This window comes from Myotis lucifugus, unplaced genomic scaffold (genome assembly GCF_000147115.1).
Source record: "Myotis lucifugus unplaced genomic scaffold, Myoluc2.0 scaffold_0, whole genome shotgun sequence".
NCBI lineage: Eukaryota > Metazoa > Chordata > Mammalia > Chiroptera > Vespertilionidae > Myotis > Myotis lucifugus.
Genome location: NW_005871048.1, coordinates 15051160 through 15075463, shown reverse-complemented (window position 1 = coordinate 15075463; position 24304 = coordinate 15051160). Strand labels below are relative to the sequence as shown.

General features: G+C 36.5%; 1 protein-coding gene and 1 pseudogene across 1 annotated transcript in view; both read right to left on the bottom strand.

Moving 5' to 3' along the window:
• The window catches only part of TMEM232 (transmembrane protein 232), a gene marked incomplete at its 5' end in the record, with an annotated part of 170514 nt that overhangs the window by 47917 nt on the left and 98293 nt on the right, over nucleotides 1-24304 (bottom strand). The gene's annotated exons all lie outside the window — the stretch shown is intronic.
• Nucleotides 12511-14006, bottom strand: LOC111825858 (annotated as a pseudogene).

Genomic DNA, 24304 nt, shown 5'->3' with positions numbered 1-24304 from the left:
CAAAATGTGGAAACCAAAACTGTGGAGGTTTCTCAAGAAAAATGGAAGAATAATTTTAAGCTATCAAGATGGAAGGATTTTTTTTAAATAAGCCAGAAAATGTAGAATACTTATAAGAGATTGTAAATTAAATACACTAACTTTAAAAACTTTCATAGTAAAAAAAAAAGACATTCTAAAGAAAATGCAAATAAAACATATTTTGGAAGGAAAACCTGGGCAATATTTGAATTTAAATTAAAAACATAAAATTAATGGGAAAAAGTAAAACAGCAGTATGGAAAAAATGGCATTGAGTATGGTCAGGTATTTATTTCACTGAAGAGAATTCAAAGTATCCAATTCAACCTATTAAGACATATACAATCAAAAAATAATAGCAGAATGCAAAGCATAGCAACACCATTTCATATTATGAATTTGGGCTAAAATTTGGACTAGCAGGAATTTTTATATATTGCTGTATAAATTATAGAACCACTTAGGAGAACGATTTGGCAATACCTGGTAAAGCTTAATATGCATAGTTGTATCACTCAGCAATTCCTTTTCTAAGTGTGTCTCTCTGGGAAGCTCTTACTCATGTTCCCAAGGAAGCATAAGCTAGAAAACTCTTTCTAACACTGGTTGGAATTGAAAAATAAAGAGTTAGAATTACCTAATTGTCCATTTGTAGCAGAATAGATGATCTGAGCTTTAGTCACATATTTATATACTAAACAGCAGTTAAAATGAGTAAACTAAATCTATAACCATCAACATAGGTAGTTCCAACATATATAATGTTGACAAAAAAACAATTGCCACATTAGTGAATTTCAAAAGCACCAGACTGAGTAAAAAGCCATGCTGCAAATAAATATACCTGTTTTTAAAAAGTTTAATAAAACACTGAAACAAAGACAGTGGATTGCTTATAGGTATATGTAGAATAAGTATAGATACTTGGACATGAATGTGTCCCTGAAATTTTAGAATAGTGATTACTTCTCAAGAAAAATGGAAAGAATATAAGTAAAGTGAAGGAATTGTGAATAGAACTCATCTCTAAATCTGGGTACATGGGTGTGTATGTTCTATTATTTTTGTTATTTGGTTCATATTTGACAATTTTTATATTTTTAATGTAAAGGTGATCTTTATTTAATATATGTTATGAGCTGAATTGTGTGTCCCATATTCATCTTGAAGCCCTAACCCAGCCGTGGGCAAACTACGGCCCGCGGGCCGGATCCGGCCCGTTTGAAATGAATAAAACTAAAAAAAAAAAAAAGACCGTACCCTTTTATGTAATGATATTTACTTTGAATTTATATTAGTTCACACAAACTCTCCATCCATGCTTTTGTTCAGGCCCTCCAGTCCAGTTTAAGAACCCATTGTGGCCCTTGAGTCAAAAAGTTTGCCCACCCCTGCTAACCCCATCTCAGAATGACTATGTTTGAAGATAGTACCTTTAAAGTGGTAATTAAGGTTAAAAGGGTCATATAGATGAGCCCTAATCGAATCCGACTATTGTCCTTATAAGGAAATTAAGGACACAGACATCAGGGATACCAATGAGCACAGAAAAGTCCATGTGTGGTCTTAGTGAGAAGGCAGCCATCCTCAAGCCAAAGAGAGACACTTTAAGAGAAACTAGACCTTGCTGACACCTCATCTTGGACTTCTAGCCTCTGGAACTGCTCCCCAATCTGTGGTACTTTGTTATGGAAACCCTAGTAAGCTAATATAGTACATGTAGGTGATCATAAAAAATAGAGTTCATAATAGAATTACCATAAAATGGATTTTTGATTAATGTAGAAGAAATATTATAAAGTCTAGATATTTTTTCCACACAAAGAACTAAGTTGACAGCAGATTGCCTATGTTGTAATGAACAACCCAATGAGAAAAACATCTCAACTTTGCTAGCATTTTCCAGATGTTATTCTTACTGCACTTTTGGACATCCTGATATTACTTCATGAATGGCCCAAGGAATATATGTGCTTGATGATTTGCATTTTTATGAAAAATAGTAACTTTTTCAGTTACCTTACTTCTTGTATTTTAAAGATTAAACTTTTACTTTTCAGATTTGTTGGCCTAATAGCACGAAGAGACAGAGAATGATAACATACATGGTCTTGGGAATACAAAATTCATTTACTTTAAGACAGTCAACAAAAAAGGACAAGAAGGTATGTGAAATCAGACCTGCCTTTGGGAATAATAAGTTAACTGTATTAGTTTGGCTCCATTTAAAAAAATTGGAAAGGTTCTCAAAGCAAACCTGATGCCCGTTTTAGATATTCAAGAAAATAGAGGTATTTCCAAATGAAACACAATATTCTAAACACATTTAGTGAGATGCATTCAACTATTTTGTTATTATTTTCCACAGAAGAAAGCAAGCAATAGGTTTCAATTTTCTATTGGGAATAATGCTTTGTTTGGCTTCAATGGTTGAGCTTCCTTCCATAGGAAGCCCCAAACTATCTTGTACAATGAGTCTTTGTTGTATTATAATAATGCTTAGAAATATGGAATGATGCTCCAGTCAAACGGTATCAATTGTTATTCAGAAATCATTACTCAAAGTAACAAAGCTAGTTTTGTAAATGCATAGTAAAGCATTCTGAGGAGTTCAACTTTCTTTGTAGCATTGTGGCTTTTTGCTCAAATAATTATATTTAATTATTATGTTTTGCTTCTCAGCAAGTTGAAATGTGGAACTATAATATTAACAAGACTATTACACAAACCTTTTTGGGTACGTCAATCATGCAGTCCCTCAGTTGTTATATTAACTATTAGTTTCTTAAGAAAACCAACCTCCTGCTAGTCAGAAACCTCTATTTCCCCTCAATCCAAAAGTTGTTTCCCAAAATGTCTGTTTCTTTGATAAACTGCCTACAAGATTACAATAATTTCATAATGATGATAAACCACTATCAATTTACTACATCCACATACATCAATTGAATTGATTAAACTTACATCTCATTTTGTATAATAGAAATACAATCACTGCAATAAAACATTGTCGTGGAATTAATGTCTTCCTACACTGAAAATATAAGTCTTGCCTTTGGCTTGGTATTTTATGAAGCAGCAGGAGACCATTATCCAGTGACAACACTTTATTTTATTGACATCTCAAATATATTCTTAATATCCTTTATATTTATGTTCAGTCTAGAATGAGAGGATTAGAATAGGTGTTATTATAGTGGAAAGGCATTCATTATTACATTCTGAATAGTATTACCATGTGACCTGTCTCAGCCATAAGAATCTCTTGGGAAGCATTGCATCTTTTATCCTTACACATTCACAGCAAAGCTGACTGTATTCCATGCTATGAAATTTTCCTGTGTTAATCACCAACATTGACCCAGTTTTGTTGCTATATCATGCCCACTTTAATTACATACTATGGAAATTACTCTGATCACTAAATGTTTACAAAACATTTTTTAAAAATTATCTAACTTTAAGCCAAAATAATAACCATAAATTCAAATTCTTACTTCACTTTAAAATATATTTCTTCCTTTCATTTTGAAATCACTGCCCTCAGCACTTTTCCATACTCTGAATTCTAAGGATTTGCCTATGCATGTAAAATACAGAATTGCAATATTATCCTTATAACTCAAACTAAGAGAAACACAACTTCATTTGAAATATCTAGGCAAATAAGGCCATTTTGGGGCTTAGATTATCTAGTTCTCTATCACATTTTGCATATATATATATATATATATATATATATATATATATGCAAATAAGGGGTAAATTATACAAAACCAGATTCTTAAATGTGACGTGAAAGACAGAATAAGAAACTATGAAAATTCATCTGTGGGCATCAATGTTGAAAGTCTGTATGCACAGCAAGGGAAATTAACACAGTTTTAAGATAGTACTATAAGACAACATTTTTAATGTATTGAGTTTTTTTAAGGTGCCAAAGTTGCCTTGTTTGTGTTACACCACTGCTATAATCACAACTCAACTAGCTATTGAAATGCTAAGTAATGTTTGTCTGTGCATTATTGTAGAAGTAGAAGTGTTTTGATTAAGAGCAGATGAAGACATTGATTTTTTTTCCTCTTTCTTTGTGGTTTAAGCATAAGGTTGTAAAAAGTCATGGATTGGTTTCTTTGGCTGAGACTTAAAGTGTTCATGTAGAAATTCTTTAAACTCCTTAAATTCTATAAAATTCTTTAAATATAAAAGTTCTTTAAAAAGTTGTTGGCTGGCTCCAATATACCATGGCCAGTTATATAGTAGTAGTTTTGTGACTTCTCTTTTCCCCTAAAATATCCAAGAAGAACTCAGGAATCAGAGCAAATAATGACTCTAAGATCTGAGGTCCTAATTTCATTAATTTTTGCTTTGTTTTGTTTTTGCCTATCTGTTCTTGTCAAAATACATTTAGATATAATCTGTAATAGAGATAGGAAAATACTGTCTTTTAGCATATACCCTAGATCAGGGGTCCTCAAACTTTTTAAACAGGGGGCCAGTTCACTGTCCCTCAGACCGTTGGAGGGCCGGACTATAGTTTAAAAAAAAAAAATGAACAAATTCCTATGCACACTGCACATATCTTATTTTGAAGTAAAAAAACAAAACGGGAACAAATATAATATTTGTATTTGCATGTGGCCCGCGGGCCGTAGTTTGAGGACCCCTGCCCTAGATATTTTCCTCTATGATGACTCATATAAATTATAACAAATACATAAAAAGTAGTGTATACCATCCCTAAGTGTACAACCTGTTAAATTATCATGAGGTAAATAAATTCAATTAAACAATACACATATCAAGAAATAAATATTGCCAAAAATTACCTTTATCCTACAATTTAATACTACAGATTAGTTGTGATTCTTTTTGAAGTTTAGATAAATGGCATTACAAAGCACATAATCTTTTGTATCTTGATTATTTAGCTCAACAGTATTTTGCATATAAATATAGTTTATTCATTTGCATGACATAACATTTGATGACTATATCACAGTATATTTGTCTGATCTATCAGTGCAGATTCTGTATTTTATAGATGTTCACTAGTTTTTACCTATAGTATCTTTTTGTGGTGATTGTTTATTAAATGCTTAATTTTCAAAACATAGTTGTTTTAGTGTCTGCTAAGGCACTACTAACTACAACTTACTTTCTGTGGATGGTTAAATGCTCTAACCCCAAGTGCAATACATTTTGTAAAGAATTCACTTCAATCAATACCCACATGTACCAGGCATGTATTGTACACATATTCAATTCAACATAACATTTAAAATGCATATTTTTTCTGGTGAGAGGAAAAATATATAATCCTAATGTTCTTCCCTAAATCTATTTTACTTATAGTATTAATATGATGTTATTTTCAAATTTTTACTTTAGACAGTCATCCTTGAAATAGCTATTCATTATTTTTGTATTGTTTGTCTTTTAACTCTCAGGGATATTTCAGCATGGCTCAGTGGTTAAGTGTTGACCTATGAACCAGGAAGTCATGGTTCAGTTCCCAGTCAGGGCACATGCCCAGGTTGTGGGACATGCAGGAGGCAGCCGATCAGTGATTCTCTTTCATCTTTGATGTTTCTATCGCTCTCTCTCTCTCCCTCTCCCTTCCTCTCTGAAATCAATAAAAATATATTAAAATAAATAAAATAAAATAAATAGCAATGGAAGAAAAAAACCCCACAATCCTCTCTATATTCTCCATAAAAAATATCATCTTTAGAGATTAAGAAATGAGTTACCATTTCCTTTTTAATAGTCAACTCTTACTTAAATAGCCTCACAATATATTTTCATTATCTGCTATTCATATCCAAATGCAACCCTCTAAGCAACTCACCTTATCAATGAAAAAGAATTTACAGATATTTCTCCCTTGAAAAATAATTAGAGATAATGAAAATAGCATAACAAGTATAGAAAAGCAGACTACAATTTAATCAATAAAATGAATAAACTAAAGAAAAATGGAGATGCCAAGATAGCTATGGAGTAGGTGGAAGCTACACGCATCTCCTCCGATGCCAAACCAGAATTATAGCTAAATTATAGAGCACTCAACCTGAATACCCAAATGAAGGACAGCTGAATAGGAGTATTATAATCAAGGATTTACAGAAGCTACATGAAGACTGGTAAGAAGGGCAAAGATGCAGAGAGGGCTTGCCCCTGCACTCATGTGTAGCAGCTGAGGAATACCTCAGCTGCAGAAGTCACTTCTGAGGAGCGTGGGGTTTCAACCCCAGGCTGGGATCCCCAAGGTGGAGCACCAGGGCCCAGAAAAGAAGCCTGCATAGCATCTGGCAGTGAAATTCAGTAGGGTCTTCATCCGCCTAAAAGAGGAGGGAGTCTGCCAGAAACCCAGGCACTTTCTTAAAAGGCCAAAGCACAAAAACTTGTTCTTGACACTGACCCAAGGCTCTGGTAGAGGGAAGGCAAGCCAGGGCTATGGGAGTCCTAAAGAGATCTCGGTGGCATGGCCCTGAGAAGAGATCTGGAGGGCTAGCCACTGAGTCCCTATCCCACACCGCACTCAGGGGCCATCTTCCCAGGGTCCAGCACTCCTACTCTTACAGCACCAGCCTGGGAGTACACTCGATTTCCTAAAATAAAATAAAAGTTTGACAGTAGTAAATGTTCGTGAGGATGTAACCCTTATATTAATTAGAACCAAAATGAAAGTGAGCTGATCATTTTGAGACACTGAAGGACTCTATTATTATAAATTAAAGCAAATAAATATCTATTGAATAAAAAAAAAAAACATGAATTCTTCCTTTCCTAGTTAAAGAACCACTGAGCTAAAAGTATAATAGGGACAAAGATATAATGGACTTAAACATTTTATTCATAGAGAAGTTTACCATTTCTATATTATTTTTCAAGTTAGATGTAATATTTTATAATATAATTTTATGATTTCTTAGTAAAATTGCATTTAAATCACAACATTAAACAAAAAGTTTTACTCTCAAAATACTATGGAAACTTGCAGTTTTGTTTAAACCTTGATAGTCATTTGACAGTTCATTATAAGAAGATTCCATTGTTCATGTGCTAAAAATTAGGTGACTATATCAAAGTTAATTGTGGTGTATAATACTTAAGCTCTTTGGCAATTCAAAATGATAGTGACTGCAGTTTTATTTCATAAGAAGAGTTGCTACTTTTTATAGCAGGCTGTAAACAAAGAAGTAGCAAATAATTTTAATGAACTGAAGCTCATGAATAACATTACTCATCTAGATTTTTTATTAGAAAAGCATTTGTTTCAGACATGCAAAGCCTTATGTTTTTATTTCAGTGTTTCATTATAGAAATTGATTTAGGATGCCATCGTGTGGCACAATGACTATGTTCAAAAGGCAAATGCATACTAGAGTAGTATATGTATCTATTAGAGTAGTGCTACAGTTTTCTCAAAATGTATTTCTGCTTAAGAATCTATAAGAGAATAGATAGCTCAGATGAGAGGAGAAATTCTGTTCTTTAACAACTAGGACACCTCCTTGTCTGTAAAGGGAAATAGATACAATTAAATCAAAGTTTTTGGAAACAGAGTTAGGCTGACTCATAATCTTCCCCATTAAAAAATTCCCCATTGAATGAGGTCATAAAATACTCCCAATTTCACGGAAAGATATTTTATTTTATCTTTTTGGCTTCAAAGAATATAATTTTATTTTACTCAACTACTCCAGAAAGAAGAAAAAACAAAGAGGTAGAAACTTTTGATATTGAATGGAAAATTACCGTGGCCTAAATCCATGAGTACTGTTGTCTCATGGAAAGAGAAACAGAGAGGAGGTTTGAATTCCTGAGATATGGTCATTAGCTTTCTGATTGGTCAATGGTTGTCATTTAACTTATTGAACTTTGGTGTCCTCATCTCTCAAATAAAAGGTTTGGGTAGGATACATCTATGATCTCCTCTAAGTCAATAATCTTCCTACAGTTTCACCTTCCCTCACACTTTAAAAAGCCTTATGTATTAATACCAATAAAAGAAAATTGAAACCCTATAGGAGAAATAAAGATGCTGAGAATTGAATACACAGTGTGAAAGGCAATAAAATTAAGATATATACAATTTTACAGATTTCACAGAAGGGGAAGATGGACAACTAAGACTTTATGGGAATGTAAAACTTGAACTGAGCATAGAAAACCAGGATTTGCATGAGGGAGTATTCTAAGTGAGTGAGGGAGAATGAGAAATGCAAGAAGAGCCAACAGTGGAATCAAGGGAGCAATTAAAGAGACAGAGACTCTGTACACTACTTGCTATAGACAGAATGTTTGTTTCTTCAAAATTCATATGTTAAAACCTAATCCCCAATGTGATGGAATTTGGAGATGGGACCTTTGGGATGTTGTTGGTCATAAGGGCAGAGCACTCAAGAATGGGATTTGTGTTCATATAAAAGAGACCCCACAGAGCTCCCATCCCCCTTCCACCACCTGAGGATGCAGCCAGAAGGTGGCTGGCTATGATCCAGGAAGCAGCCCTCACTAGACACCAAATCTGCCAGCACCTTGACCTTGGACTTCCCAGCTTCCTGAACTATGAGAAATAAATGTTTGTTGTTTAAGCCACCCAGTCTATGGTATTCCACTGTAGCACCCCAAACTGACTAAGACACTAATCAACTGTATTTAATTTGACTTAAGAATGCTTTAATAATAAGGACATTTCACATAGAAATTCTTATTTTCAGCTCCTCCTATATATAGGAATTCTGGCAGCAATGGCCCATAGATCCCTATGTGGCAAAAGCTGATGAGGTTGACCTTTTACATCATACATGCTTTCTCCAATCCTCCTCATTCTCCAGAACTCTCTAATGTTTCCCCATGCTGACCTACTCTACACACTTCTGTTATTTGGCTAGACTTGCAGGCATTAATTCATCTGAGTATGCACCTCCTGGATATAGAGTCATATAAAGCCAAGTTGGAGCAAATGAGAACAGGAGACAGAAAATAAGTGAAGAGACTGGGTACTTTCATCGTCTAAAAGACAGTTTAAACACATCTATTCTATGAAACTTAAGTTAAAGACTCTTGAACTAAGCATGGAAAATTATGTGGAATATATATAAAAGCATCTCCAAATCTGACAGTTTTTGTACTCCCTAATCATATACTTATAAAATGAATTTTATATTAAAGCAAAAATAAAACAATAATGTCTGCTTTACTCAATAAACTGTGTCCCATAGCCACATCATGTGATTCAACATAAGAATACGGAAGTTGATGATAAAATTGATTTTTTAAAAGGCTGTTCATCTCTCTGCACATAGTTTGTTCATATCTAGATCATTTGACTTGCTAAGTTCTGTGAGGCTCAGAATCTTCCTCAGGTTTTTCATAAGGGGAGCTTTAATATTAAAAAATAATCATTTTTCCAATTCCAGTTCTGGGAATAACAAAGTAGTCTAATTTAAATTACCCTCCCTGAGGTGACAATCACAAACTAGATAAAATATAAAATCCAAATACTTAATGGAACTGGACAGCAACCAAAAGCAGGCAAACTGAAGGCAGTTGAACTGAAGATAATGAAACTGGGTGATATAGAAATTTATGTAACTTCTCTTGAGGGCATACTCCAGTCTTCCCAGATTCAGAATGGCTACTGTTCATGCAAAAATTTTGAAGCATATCACCTTAGGTCTCAGAGGATAGAGTTTAAGGCTTCTGGAATAGCTGGAAATTAATAGAGAAAATCTCAGAAAGCATGGCACTCTAAGGAACAAAGCCTGAAAATCTGTACATGAATCACCTTTAATCCTGGGATGTCCTGTGAACTGAACACAAGACTAAAGAGAAGAGTGAAAAACAGCAGCAGGAAGGCTATGGGCTGAGCAGAAATGTCATCTGTTGACCACTGCAGGAAAGAGAGTTTAGGATTGCATGCTGCTAGGTCTGAGCAGCTTGTCCAAACTGTTAGCTGGCCATTAAATTCCAAAAAAATATATACATTAAGAGTAAAGAATATGTTCCAGGATTAAAGAATTTTCCCTAAGATGACAGCTAAACTGAAACAGATCTTCTTAATAAAGTGAAAACCAAACCTCCACAAGTTAAAGATAATGAGCCAACAATTAAATTGCTGACACTAACAAAATCAAAACTTTTGACAGGATTCTACCAGAATTCAGAGTCTCTACAATGTTTCTACATTTTGTATGAAGCAGTATAATACTAATGAGACTTTGACATGTTGAAGATGCATACTCTAATAACTTAAACAACCATTGACTAATATAAAATAAAATAGAAGGGTTGCAACAAAAAGGCCAATACATGATATAAAATGGAATAGTAAAACATATTACACTAATCCAAAAAGGGCAGAAACAGAGGAGAAAAGATGCAAACATAGAGAACAAACAAGAATTGGTAGCTCTGAATTTAATCATGTCAATTTTAAGTTTAAGTGGATGAAGGATTCCAATGAAAAGACAAAAAATATAAAACTCATTTTTTTTTAAAAAAAAGACCTAACCATATGTTGTTTATAAGAGATATATTTTAAATTTAAAAATACAAATAAGGTTAAAGGAAAAGAGTAGGGAAAATATAGAAGTACATATCATGAAAAGGTAAGCATTAAAAAAATAGTTTTGAAATATTAATATCAGATCAGGTAGAGGTTCAGACAAAGGAGATTAACCAGAATTAAAGAGAATAATTCAAAATATTAAAAGGCTCAATTTCTCAGGAAACATTAAAAGGGTAACTGTGTACTTAATAAGAGAGATTCAATAAATATAAAGCTAACTCTGACAGGGTAATATAGTCAAATCTACACTTATAGCTGGGGATTCTTACATCTCTATCTTATAGTAGATACAACTAAAAAATAGTTTAAAAATTAGTAAAGATAGAGAAGAGTTTTATTATTCTTTTAACCATGGTGAGCTAATTTGACATTTATAGAACACTATACACAAGGACAGAATGCATATTTTCAAGTGCACCCAGACATTCACTAATATAGACCAAATGCTCAATCATAAAAAGTATCACTGTATTTTTTAAAATTGATATTTTACAAAGTATGGCCTCTGATAACGGTGGGATTACATTTTATGTGAATAAAAAATTATAGCTATAAATCCCCTACATATTTGTAAATTTAAAAGTATATTATAAAGAACCATGATTTAAAGAAGAAGTTATAGGTCCAATAAGAAAATATTTTGCACTCGGTTAAAATGAAAATACAAAATCTCATTAGGGGGAAATTTGTAGCTTTGAATGGAACTGGACAGCAACCAAAAGCAGGCAACCACGACATATCATTAGGGGGAAATTTGTAGCTTTGAAGATACACCTTAGAAGAGAATAACAGTAAAATCAATGCTCTAAGCTTCTACCTTAAAAGGCTAAAAAAAAAAAAAAAAGACAAAGTATATCTAAAGTAAATAGAAAAAAAACAACAACTATGGTACAATGACACCAAATGGATAGTCACAATAAGTAGTTTGTAAGATAAAGTCAAGGCTGGAGTTGAGGATAGCAGACTCACCGCTGCATCTTGGGGCGGAAAAAACCACTTGGGAAGCTGAAATCTTCAGAAAAATCATGCTGTGAAAGTGCAAGGCTTTCTGGATATATAAATAGTTCTGGACATATGAATAATTCTGGGCATACAAATAGCTCCAGACATATAAATAGCTTTAGAGGTATGAATAGTTTTAGACATATAAACAGTTCTTCCATGATACAAAGAACTTTGAACATTTTTGTAAATCCTTATAAACTCATCAAAATACAAGATATGCAATGGTGCAGTTTGTTTGCAAATCATTTATTTGCCTGTTGTATAGGGACAATAATTTTATTTCTTGAATAATTATACTCAATATATCCCACTAAAATGTTTCCTTCAAAGAAAGTGACATTGCTCCCATTGTTTCCAGGGCTCTTGCAAGCATAAATGGGTGTAATAAGTGGTCTGGACACCTTTTACCTGCTTACAATGTAATAGGGGGGAAAATCTGCCTTCTGTTGCACTGTGCTACACCAAAGAGGAATGCTGAAGAACCAGTTGAGCTAACAATAAATCATAATCTAAAGTGATAAACTCTTTGAAGACAAAATACTGACATCTCAGCTATTAATTAGCTTCTGTTTATAAAGGAATTGCAAGAGAGAAGTAAACTGTAAATACTCGTTAGGTGTGTTATAATTAATTATTATACATCTCATCTTTGTGATAATGCTATCTAACCCTTAAATTATGATGACATTTTGAGTATAATCAAAGATAAAAACTTTTTCAGGAAGAGGATAAAACTTTTATTAATTTTAATCTTGGTAAATTAAGAGATAAAAATTTGTGAGTGCCCACATTATAAAATTATAGGATAACTTTTCATGAGACAAATTTATTGTAGGCAGGTATAGCCTTAGGATGAATGCAGCATAGGTGACCATTTCGAGGGTTCTCATGGTAGATGTAATTTAAGATAAGGAAGGCCTTCCAGCCTGCGGGGATGGTGCCTCCACATTCTGGAAGGTGTTCTGGACTCTGCTGTTCAGGATGAAGTATTTCACCTCCAGCCAGATGAACCCGAAGTGGTTCTCATCGAACAGGATGAAGACTCCAGGGAAGCGCCTGGGGTAGGAGAAGCCATGGAAGGTAACCATGTGCACGCCATAAAAACACATCCTGCAGGTTCGGGGGTAGTTCTGGTCTCTTGAGTGCACACCCACAGGCAGAACAAACGGAACAGGCTGCTCCTCCGGAGCTGCAGCCCCAGACTCCCCGACGCTGGGCAGGGCAGGGCTCTGCCAGCCATGGCCCTGGCTTTCCTCAGTCCCGTCTTCTTGCTGCTGCTGCTGCTCCCGGATCACCTGCTCGTCAATCTCCTGGACCACGCGGGAGAGCTCGTTGAAGTTGCGGAAGATCTCGCCATCTCGCAGCTGGATGCGGCGCATGAGGTGGATCTCTAACGCTAATGTCTTGGCTATTCCCGTGACCTTCGTGACCCTGGCATACTTCCCATGGAAGCTGAGCATGGCAATCGTTAGGCCGTAGGCATCGTATTTGCCTTGGAAGAGGCCTGGCCTGATGAGGTCGTCCGGGTGTCTGGCGGGAGGTAGAGGCGGCAGTAGATTAGGCAGTCATACTGCTGTCCGTCCTCCTGCACCAGCACCCGCCCCCGTTCTTCCCAAGGCCGCGTTGGTGAATCCTTTCGGTGGTCTGTCTTGATGCACTGGATGCTGAACCTGTCCTTCTGAATCTGCATGTGGCTGTTGTGGGGCCTGCTGTGGAGGCCTTCCATGCACTCCACCGTGGCTGATGTCCTCTCCGTCAGGCGAATTCTGAACGAGGGCTCGAATTGCATTGGGCCATCCACATGGGTGTTAAGGGAAGGCCTGCACGTCCAACCAGTAATGCATAAGCCGTCCACCACGACATTCAGCAGTGTTCTATAGCCATGATCTAGCTGCCACAAACCCAAAATGTTTCTGTATGGGAACATCTTCGCGTAGAGTTCTCGATAAGACATACCGATCATCTTCAGGTCCTGCAAGTTTTCACGAACGCCAAACTCCTCCCGGCAGCGCCATCTCCAGATGCTGTCGGTGTGCAGGATATGGTGGAATTTGGTGCAGGCCTGGGCCAGGCTGGGCAGGTCGGTGCCGGGGAGCGAGGCGAAGATCTCCACCAGCATCTCCACCGGCAGGTCCTGCAGGGAGCAGCACGGGGGCGGCGGGGCCAGCATGGGACTCGCGATTCCTCCACTCCCCACACAGCACCGCGCTGCCGCGTCCGCCTCGACATGCTTTTCTGCCGGGGCCGGCTTGCCGTTGGCTGCTGCCATCTCAGCTGGGCGCTGGCACTCCTGACGACACCGCTTGGCGTTGGCCGTCTCAGCGGGGCGCTGGCGCTTCTGAGGACACCGACATCCCCGTGAAGAGCCCACGCCGCAGAGGCAAGCGCACTCCTCCATGTCTCCACAGGTAACAGCCACCACAGCATGGGCCTCCGCGCCTCAGCAGGGTTTTAAACTGGCTCATCCTGCCCTAGATCCAGCCACGCCCCCCAGGGCCTAGCCACACCCCCTCAGAGAGGAGCCAATTGTAGGACTTTAAACCCATACCCAGTAACAGTCGCCTCCCTTTCCCAGTGCCCCTCCCTGTGCTCCAGCCCTAGCCCAAGGCCGTCACTAATCTGCTTTCTGTAGGGCTATGCCTCCAGGGATATGCCTATGGGGGTGCGGCATTTCACATAAATGCAGTAAAAAAAAAAAAACAACTGCGGTACAACTACACAATGGAATACTAAGCTGTGGTAAAAAAGAAGGAACTCTTGCCATTTGCTACAGCATGGGTGGAACTGCAGAGCATTATGCTAAGTGAAATTAGCCAGTCAGAGAAAGATAAATACCACATGATCTCACTCATTTGTGGATTATAGAGAACAACGTAGACTGATGAACAGGGACAGATCCAAAGACAGAGAAACAGCCATCAGACTATTAATCCCCAGAGGGAAAGTAGGGGAGGGTGGGGGTAAGGGGAAGAGATCAATCAAAGGACTTGTATGCATGCATATAAGCCAAACCAATGGACATGGACAACAGGGGGATGAAAACATGAGTGGGGTGTGGGGTTGGGGGTTAATGGGGGGATGAGGACACATTTGTAATACCTTAGTCAATAAAGAAATTAAAGATTAAAAAAATTAAATTAAAAAAAAAATAAAGACCTTCCAGACCCCAAACAGCCCTACCTGACTTAGATAGGTTCCTGGAATTTCCCACATTAAAAATTCATTTTGTAGGGTCAATAGTTTTGGGGCCTTCAGGAGCCCTCCATGAAATTTTTAGTAACTGTTAGAAGAAAATAACCCTTAAGACAGTGTAAACTAACATCTCAAAAATCACTCGTTGAAACTAGAAAAGTATACAAGAGATAGTTGTAGGGGGAAAGCATTATTAGAAGTATGAAAGAGGTCTATTATATTTAACGTATTTAATTTGCTTAGGCCTAGCTGTATCAAGAATATTTTAGGGAAGTAAAGTTTTGTTTAGTTTAGTTTTTTATGAGCTGTATTAAATTTTTCTACAGCTAGTAGAATAATCTGAAAGCCTAAAGTATAAGAAAAGTGCATGCAATATAAAATAAACTGTAGAAATAAAATCATTATCAAAATGGAAAATGTCCTTGTTTATTGCTTGAAATGTTGTGATAACAGGAAAAGAGATGACTACCACAGATGTGCATGATGTTATTGCCATTGCTGGGTTGGTAAATATCATAAGTATAAAAACAAATATTTGCTAGGACATAATTTTTTTCTAAGTCTTGTTTGCATGTGTGAGTGTATATGTGTGATTCGTTTTTGCTGTAAGCTCCCTATGCTAGTAAAGTGTGTGTGTGTGTGTGTGTGTGTGTGTGTATGATTTAGAAACAAAAATATGCAAATATCTACATTTTATAAAGCAGCAACTTTAATAGTCTCTTTTAGATTTTTAATTTAAAAATATCAGTATTGTTTTCATAAATACTATTCTATCCTTATGATTATTCCAACCCCATTGAATGAATTGATCAAATGTTGCCCTCATCAGGCCAGTAAAGATTTACCAGGGAATTTCTGCAGTTGGCAGGGACTGAAACTCTGACCAAATAATGCAGCTGTGGGTACAGACTGAAATTCCAGTCAGTGCTTGAGGAAGGGTAGGTCTCAGCAAGAAACTTGTCAACATTTAGTATAAACCTTCAAGACCACTTTTAAATCTTGAAAAAGGGGATAAAAGAATTAGGAGAAATGTCAATTTAATTCAGCCTTCAGCTTCAGACCAACGTCTGTTCTCTTTAAAAGGTAAATTGGCTCTGTGCTTCATCTGGTTAAAACCTTCCAATGACTTTCTTTTGCACAATAATCAAACCGGAATTCCTTATCTGGATTTACAGTCCTTTGAGGTCTGGCTTCAGTAACAACTTCACCTCCTCTTACTTTACCCTTCCTCACTATAATGCAGCCACACTGACCTTCTTAGTTACCACACAGGGTGAGTTCTTCCCTTCCCCTGGGCCTTGCATTCACTGTTCCCTCTGCCTACATTTTTTAAAAAGCACGCTCATTCTCCTGCATCGGGTCTCTGCCTCTAATCACTGAGATCTTTCCTGGCTGTCTAAAGTGGAATCCTCCAACTACTTTCTTCCCTCCCTCCCCGCCGCCCAACCCCCCTACCCCGCCCCCCAAGATGTCTGAAATTAGGAGCTGCTGCACAATGTAGTGAAAAACACATGGGATTTGCAATCAGAAAATTTGGACTTGGGTCATAAGTACTAACTAAATGAACTTAATTCAATTTCTTACCTCTCTGAACATCACATTCTGATACAGAAAATGCAGGCAATAATCATACTGATTTTATAGGGTTATTTTGAGGATCAACTGAGTTAAGGTATAATCACCAAGTGGAAAATGCTAGCAATAACCTCAAAGGACTACATACATCCTCCTTTTCTTCATCCCATGTCTAACACTACTTTCAAATGAGTCAGACTTCATCTGTATCAAAGATATCAATTGCTTTCCATCTTTTTGCCCAGTTAATTTCACTCATGGGATTTTAAGTAATCTGTAATTACCTCATTTGCTTTCTGATTGATCTGACCTCTGTTTTAGATTATAAACTATGTGAAGGTGAGAAGCATATTTATCTGATTTACTAGATCGTTAGTGCTTAGCAAGGTGCCTGATCTACAATAGAGATTCCAGCTATTGTTAGTGTCCTATTAATTCTACCATTATTGCAAGTGTAGCTTCCACAGCTAAACTGTGCTGCCCCAAATGACAATTTGCTTTCTTCTTTTTTGAATCAGGTTGAAACAGTGGATATGGTGAAAAATTTTGAGATATTTTGAAGGTAAATACCACAGGATTGTCTGGTAGATTGAGTGATTGAACATGGAATATGAGTGAAATAGAGACAAATATGGTTTCAAGGTCTGAGTTAATAGATGAATTTTCCATTTACTGAGAAAATAGTGGAATGGGCAGGTTTGGGTCAGAGAGAACGGAGTTAAACTTTGGATATGTTAAATTTGGGGTCTTGTCAGACTATCAAGATGGAAAAAAAGTCGGTGGTTGTTTACCTGAGCACAGAATTCAAGGGAAAATTAGGCTCCTAAGGGTCCAACATAAAAATGGGTATCATTGTGAACCTCACTAATTTAAACTGAAAAATTTATACTACTTTTCACCCATCTGCTTCAGACATATACACCCAAAGCCTTATTTGATCAGGTTTACCTATGTTGAATTCTAGAGGTCAAATTTGGTCAAGATCTTTATTCTTCTCAACAAGCCCATTCTTGGAGCCCTATACTTCAAAAATACAGAGCAGGCCCTAAATTTTGCTGCTGAATGCTCAGCAAATGTTCTTGTTCACCTTATCTTCTGCTTTAAGAACATTAATCTGCATTGTTGTCAAATGACTATGCATGAAAGAGCTGTGTGACTTATTTTAGAGGGAAATGATTCCCTTGAGTCTTCTATACCCAAGGAACTGACCCTTAAAATTGTATAAGAACATTGGATAATTGATTCTTGATATGTGTTGGGGGTTTTTTCTTTCCCTCTCCATTTGTCGTTTGCAAGTCATGCAATGCATTCCTTTGAATATCTTGGCAGTATATAATCAGGCAACTTGTGAGAATGAAACAGGATTTATTGTGCATCTATAAATGAAAATAGCTATTATTCTATCTTTAAATATAATAGTCACTTTAGACAGTGCCATTTTAATTCATTGTTGTTTTTGTACTAGTTTTCATCTTATAATGTGGACCTTTTACTATCTTTATTAAAAGTCTCCTTTGAGACGGAGAGCTATAAAAGACCAATCAGGAAAAAAATAAAATATTGAGCACACTTTTTAAAATAGCTGCTTGAGTAGAGGCAAGTTATTCCTTAGAATATTAAAATTCTGGGCTTTTAAAAAGAGATGATAATGCTGGAATACAGGAGAGCATAGCTATAGCATCGAAAATAACACAAAACTTGTTACATAAATTGACTAGACAGTTTTCACACAAGAAATCCTAAAGATTTTAGCTCAGAAAAGTTAATAAAATTTTAATTAATTCCTATCAACGTGCCCTTTGAAAAGACTCTATTTCAACTATTAGAGTATTGTCACATCTCTGAGAATTTGAGGTGTTCAAATATGAAACCATATAGGGAGTAAGGAAATCTTAGGTTCTTATCCAAGGCTGCAGTCTTTGCTCCATATCTCCTACGTAACCTTATGAAATCTTACTTTCCTCATATACAAGAAGGGCATTGGGCCAAATGACTCTATGGCTCTTCCATGGAAATGGCTCTTGCAACTGGTGACAACTTTGACTGGTTGGCCTCCTCACAGTTGATAGTGAACTCCCCAGATCTTAGGCAAGAACAAGTCCTAGCAGTGATCATGGCGGTTAAAAAAGAAAAGGAAGGGAAGCAACATGATCTGCTAACCTGAATTGTTCACAGTGGCCATAGTGGAACATTAGGTCTTCAGTACCCCTTATGTTCTCAAACAGGCATGCTTAGATTCACAAAATTATAGAAAACAGAACTATTCTCCTTTTTTTATTCCACTGAAATGTCTACCAGAATATGAGCAGGGTATGGGAAGTGGTAATGAGGGAAGGAAGAATGAGAGGGACCCAATTAGTACAACTTGCATGATTAAATCAGACTTGCACACCTAATTTCTTAAATTTCTTTATCATTAAAACATAGAAGGTGTGTACTGTTCTGGGCCAGTTTCACCGTTAGGGACTCCCTAATAGTAACCTGTTTTCTCTTCCAACACACTGCCAAATAGCAATCTTTTGTGATCCCAGTTATATAAAGTCTAGAAATTTATTTTCTACTATACCTTACAGATATCAGTGGGTGTTAAATTGAATTTTTTTTTTTTACCAAACTTAATTATTGTTGTTGTGGCAGCAGTTATGTGTTTCTGTCTTTTAATTTTTTGTACATTTTTGTGTGAAAGCTCTTTTTCCCTCATATTCAGTCTACTTACTTTTAAAAAATCTACTTGAACTTGAATATAATTCTATAGTCCCCAACAAAATATAAATGCAAGTGGGCTGAGAAAACAGTTTTAGAGGTGGTTGTCCACATACTGAAGGGAAAATATGGTAATTAGCACACTGTTGGGACTCACTGAGACAGCCAAATAGGATCATTCAAGTCCTAAAGGGAGTTTCAGGGGTCTGAATTACCCACTTCAGCTGTCTACATCAATCAAATTAACTGCCTTCTTGTCCAATTCTCATTCATGCAGTAACATATAGTCACAATTAAAGGTAAAAGACATGGAATGGCTCTCTGACAGTAAGGCTTATTCAGCAACAGAGTATATGAATACTGAATAATTTCCATTCCTGATAATTAAAACCCTGTTGAGTCATGGTTGGATTAGATGCATCCCTGACCATGGAAAGCAAGAGAAAATGTCATCTTGAGAAACTCCCTTAGTGCTTCCATTTATTTAAATATATTATTTCCTAAATATGTAGTTTTATGTGTATACATCCTCCCCAAAAAACAATTATATATATTTTTATATTTTCCAGACACATTACTACTACCTTGGGTCTGTCACTTTATCATACTCTCAAATAGATCTGACCTACTGGCAACAAAACTCTGAAATGCAGGGTTAAAGGGTTAAAATGACAGCTTACTAAGTCAGGAGTGGAAGAATTTACAGTAATACTGCTGGCCAGTCCTATCTGGACTTATGTGTGATATTAATGGATATTCTGGATATTCTAGCATTCAGAATTTGAAGATTTTCATAACATTGAGATTAAATATAGAGTAAAATATGGAATTGAACAAGAGAGAGAAAAGGAAACTTGTAAATTATTTTCTGCATTTTTTTTTCTTTTCTATGCATACACTAGCCAGAACCTCTCCCTGCTTGGTATCAGTATGTTTAACATACAGTTGGTTCTTTGGCCAGCTATGTTTAGAATTCTGTGACAGCAAGTGCTATGTGATAACTGAGTACAGGTAGGATGAATACAGAAATGTCGGTAGAGTTTCCAATATGAAGTAGAGGGTCTTGCTGGTAGATTTTGGGATCCCCAAGCTTGTTCAGTTATTGTTTCCGTCACTTCTTTTGCCATTTCCACTGCTCCCCTACCTCCTCCACAATTTTACAACCACTGATGAGATACATTGGTATGCTGAAAATAAACCTGGAAAGTCTTCAGTCTGAGTTAATCCAATGCATACTTGACCAGTATGCCTCAGAGGCCAATATATATATAGAATATTAACGCTGGCTGGGTTCTCAAAGTGGGGTTAATTGCCCCACCTAAGCCCATGGGCTGTGTCACTTCACAGGCTCTTCTCTCCCTGCTGGGTATGGAGGTTGTCTCAGTGCCCAGTGGAATTCACTGTCTATTGTCTTTCTTCCCATATTTTATTACAGGGACAGTAGGTAAGCATTATGGGAATAAGACCAATAGGCATTTGGGAATTTGTGAGGATGAGTATGTCAGATTTGTTTTAATGCTTGGCCTTTAGAGAGGAACTCCTGAAAATCACTGTTGGCTGCAACATAGCCAAGCAATAAAAGAAGCTAGTGAGCCCAGCTGGTGTTGCTCAGTGGTTGAGCATCAACTAGGAGGTCATGGTGTGATTTATGGTCAGGGCGCATGCCCAGGTTGGGGGCTTGATCCTCAGTAGGAGACATGCAGGAGGCAGCAGATCAATGATTCTCTCATCATTGATGTTTCTATCTCTCTCTCCCTATCCCTTCCTCTCTGAAATAAATAAAAATATATTTTAAAAAAATAAGGTAGTGAAATTATTACACATGACTTTTTGGGGGGGTGTGGGGCTATGGTACACTTATCACTAGCTCTTCTTGCTTAATATCCGTATATTAATGGGTGGTTGACTTGTTAGACAGATGTGCTTAGACTTCTGTGTGACAATATTGGTTTGCTTATATAAATGTTTTAGTAAAATTACAATGCTAAGGACAGCTTTTTTCCTTTGACTGCTTTATGTAGAAAATAAAACACAGAAAGGGGACCCCTCAACATTAGTTCTAGCTCGACAAGACTCAGGTTAGTGAACTATTGTGAACAGCCAAGAATTTAATGACATATCACTTCAGGTATGATAAATGCTTAGCAATTACTGATCTTATATTACAGTGACAGAGTTGGCACTGAAAGTAGAAGCTGTTCAGAGTGATAAATCGATATGACAATTTATTAAAAATATAAGGCATGATTAGTGTTGGATGTGGATGCACCCTTTTAAAAAGAGGGTGGAAGGTTAAAGAAAAAATCCCAAATGAAAAGAGGATTTAGAATGTGAAAATTGAAGTTTTGGGGGGAAAGACACATATGAAGCACAAGCCAAATATATAAACAAGTGTGCAAAGTTCAGACATGCAGCAGCAATATAGTTTGGAGATAAGGAAGACATGCATGGAGACATGCAGATGTGTCACACAGTTTTTATACATCCTGGTACCATCTCTCTTTCTCCTGATGGTATCTCCCATCACGTTCTTCTCCTGGTTATGATTTTCCTCACTGGGCTCTATATTGCAAAACACCTGAAGCCTATTAGGCGCACGTTTTGAACTCGCTCTGAGATCTCCAGTTTCACAGCAGCCATTGGCATAAACATTTTCACATAGTCTGGTTTGGGCTGAGTTTTACTTTCTTAAATGAAAATGGAGGACATGAAGTAAATAGGGGGCCTAAAAGTGTTATGGGGAGAAATTAATCCCTTAAGTGCATATCTCTGTGCCTTTTTTGTTGGATAGACTGGTAGGAGCGATACACTGTGCCATTATTAATGATATCAGTATGTCATTAACAAATCTTTTTAAAAATTGGAAAGGCTAGTAAATTTTTTAAGGCCTGTAAGCTTGTGAAATAACTAGGAAACTTATTGAGTTTTGCTTCTAAGTGATAATCTGCCCTCATGATTTCTTGGTATTTTGATACATGCAAATGTCTCATTAAAGGATGGAAATTCATTTCTATTGTGTGTACATAGATATACATATATAATATACAGGATACCATACTTCCATCCACTGGATGTTGTCTATGAACTTAGAGAGCTCCATGTACTGGTTTGGCAATTTTTCCCCATTAGGCAGACAGATACTAAAATTTCCTTGGAAGTATGCTCTCTGCAATTATTTTGTCACTTGCATTTGTATTTTTTGTGCAATGAGCAGAAAGTACTGACCAGAGATATTCAAAGAGAAGGATTCAATAGATTCTTTAGGATAGTCTCCCTTATCTTTCCTTGAATTAACATCTACATACACTTTAAAATTTTAGACACATATTATATTTTATAATTGTCACAAATTTTCATAAATTTTCTCAAGTTGTTATAAATCCTCTTGGATTTCCTCCTATCTCTTCAGCTGTTCTTAAGGTTTGGTTTGTTGTTTGTTTTGCTATCATTCTCCTTTTTCCAGACATTGAATAGTGTTTTTCCTTAAAATTCTGCCCATGGCTCACCTCTCACATCATTTGATGTTCTTCACCAAGGAACTGCTGCTTGTGCCCATGACTTCAGTTACCACCTTTATTCAGACTTCTTCCCTGTTGACAGAACTGTGAAACTCACTGCCTACTTGAAATCACCACTTAAAGAACTCAAAAGCACCTTCAAATTCAACATGTCCAAAACCAAACCCACAATCTTCCCCTATCCCCAACCACATCTTCCTCTCCCCCAACTGAATGGCACCACTATTGGACTAGCTGCCTGGAAAAGAGATTCTTCTCTCCTCACCTCCTATCACTTTTTCATATCTAATAATCACCAAATCCTGCTGCTTTTTCTTTCAAATATATGGAATTCACCTGCCTTTTTTTCATTTCTATTGCCACCAGCCATGCTACATTTCAATAGCATCCTATGTACTTTCCATACATAATAAAGCCAGTAATGGCAAGAGTGAAGATGATTATGATATACTAATAATTAGATAATTATTGTACTGATTAATAGGTCAATATATTTATTAAATTACATTTATAATTATGCTATCATATATTTATTAATATAATAATAATTTTGTGCTCATTCTGTGACAGATACTGGAATAAGCACTTTTAATTGACTACTTCATTAATTTCTCATAAGAACCTAACAAGAAATGTGCTATCATTACCTCATTTTATAGACAAAGCCAATTTGGTTTAGAGAAGTTAAGCAACTTTCCCAAGGTCATTTAGCTAAGGTACTTCACACCTATGATCATGTCACAACCTCAAATATATAAACGTACAAACACCCTTCTCTGTTCACTCCTCTCTCTAATACATAAAACACAATCAGTGCCTTCTAAGATAAAGTTGAAAACCCTGACCACCTCTCCAACCTAATCTCCCTGGGATTAAATGCTCCATGATTTCTTTTACCATGTGATCTTGACACATACTGTGCCCTTCTGTTTAGCATAATTGAGCCCCCCTCCCAAGTTCATGTCTTCATAACACCATATACCTCCTTCCCTCAGGACACATCATTATTTATATACGATGTCACACTCTTTCATAGCACTTATCATTGTGGAGACTTAACACATGTATTTGTGATTTTCACATGTATTTGTGTGGTTTTAATTAACACCTATCTCAGACACTTGGTTGGGAAGGAAAAGTAACTATTTTTATTCACTATTTTACCTGAGACATTTTATTGCATAGTACCTCACCTTATTTATTTATATTAGGCACTCAATAAATAATTATATAAATGAATATGGCAAAAAAAGAAAACTGGGTGCAAAGTCCCAAATTATTTTATGGTAGAAAACCAGTATGCTAAAGATAAAAGCAGTAGTTCTGGACAAGAACCATCAATCACACTTGAGCATGGTTTATTTGTCTTTATATTCCCACTGCCTAGCACAGTGCCTGCCCATAGAGATGCTTAGTTAATGCTTACTAAAGGACTAAACCACCTGTAGTAGCGGTTCTGTCTTCTGCCTCTCATTTAAAGTCATAGCAAGAGATGTCCTAGGACAGGCTGGGTTAGTGGAGGAGCAACATTTGCTCTGAAAGGTGGATAGAAAGCACCTGCCCTGGACACTAAAGTTTTCAAAGAATTCATATGTCTGATCAAATGTTTGATCTTATCAAGGAAACATGTAGAAATGGGAGAAGATTAAATCCTTTAACTAATTCACTTAATATTTTCTGAGAGCCTAGAAATTTGGGAGGGTATATC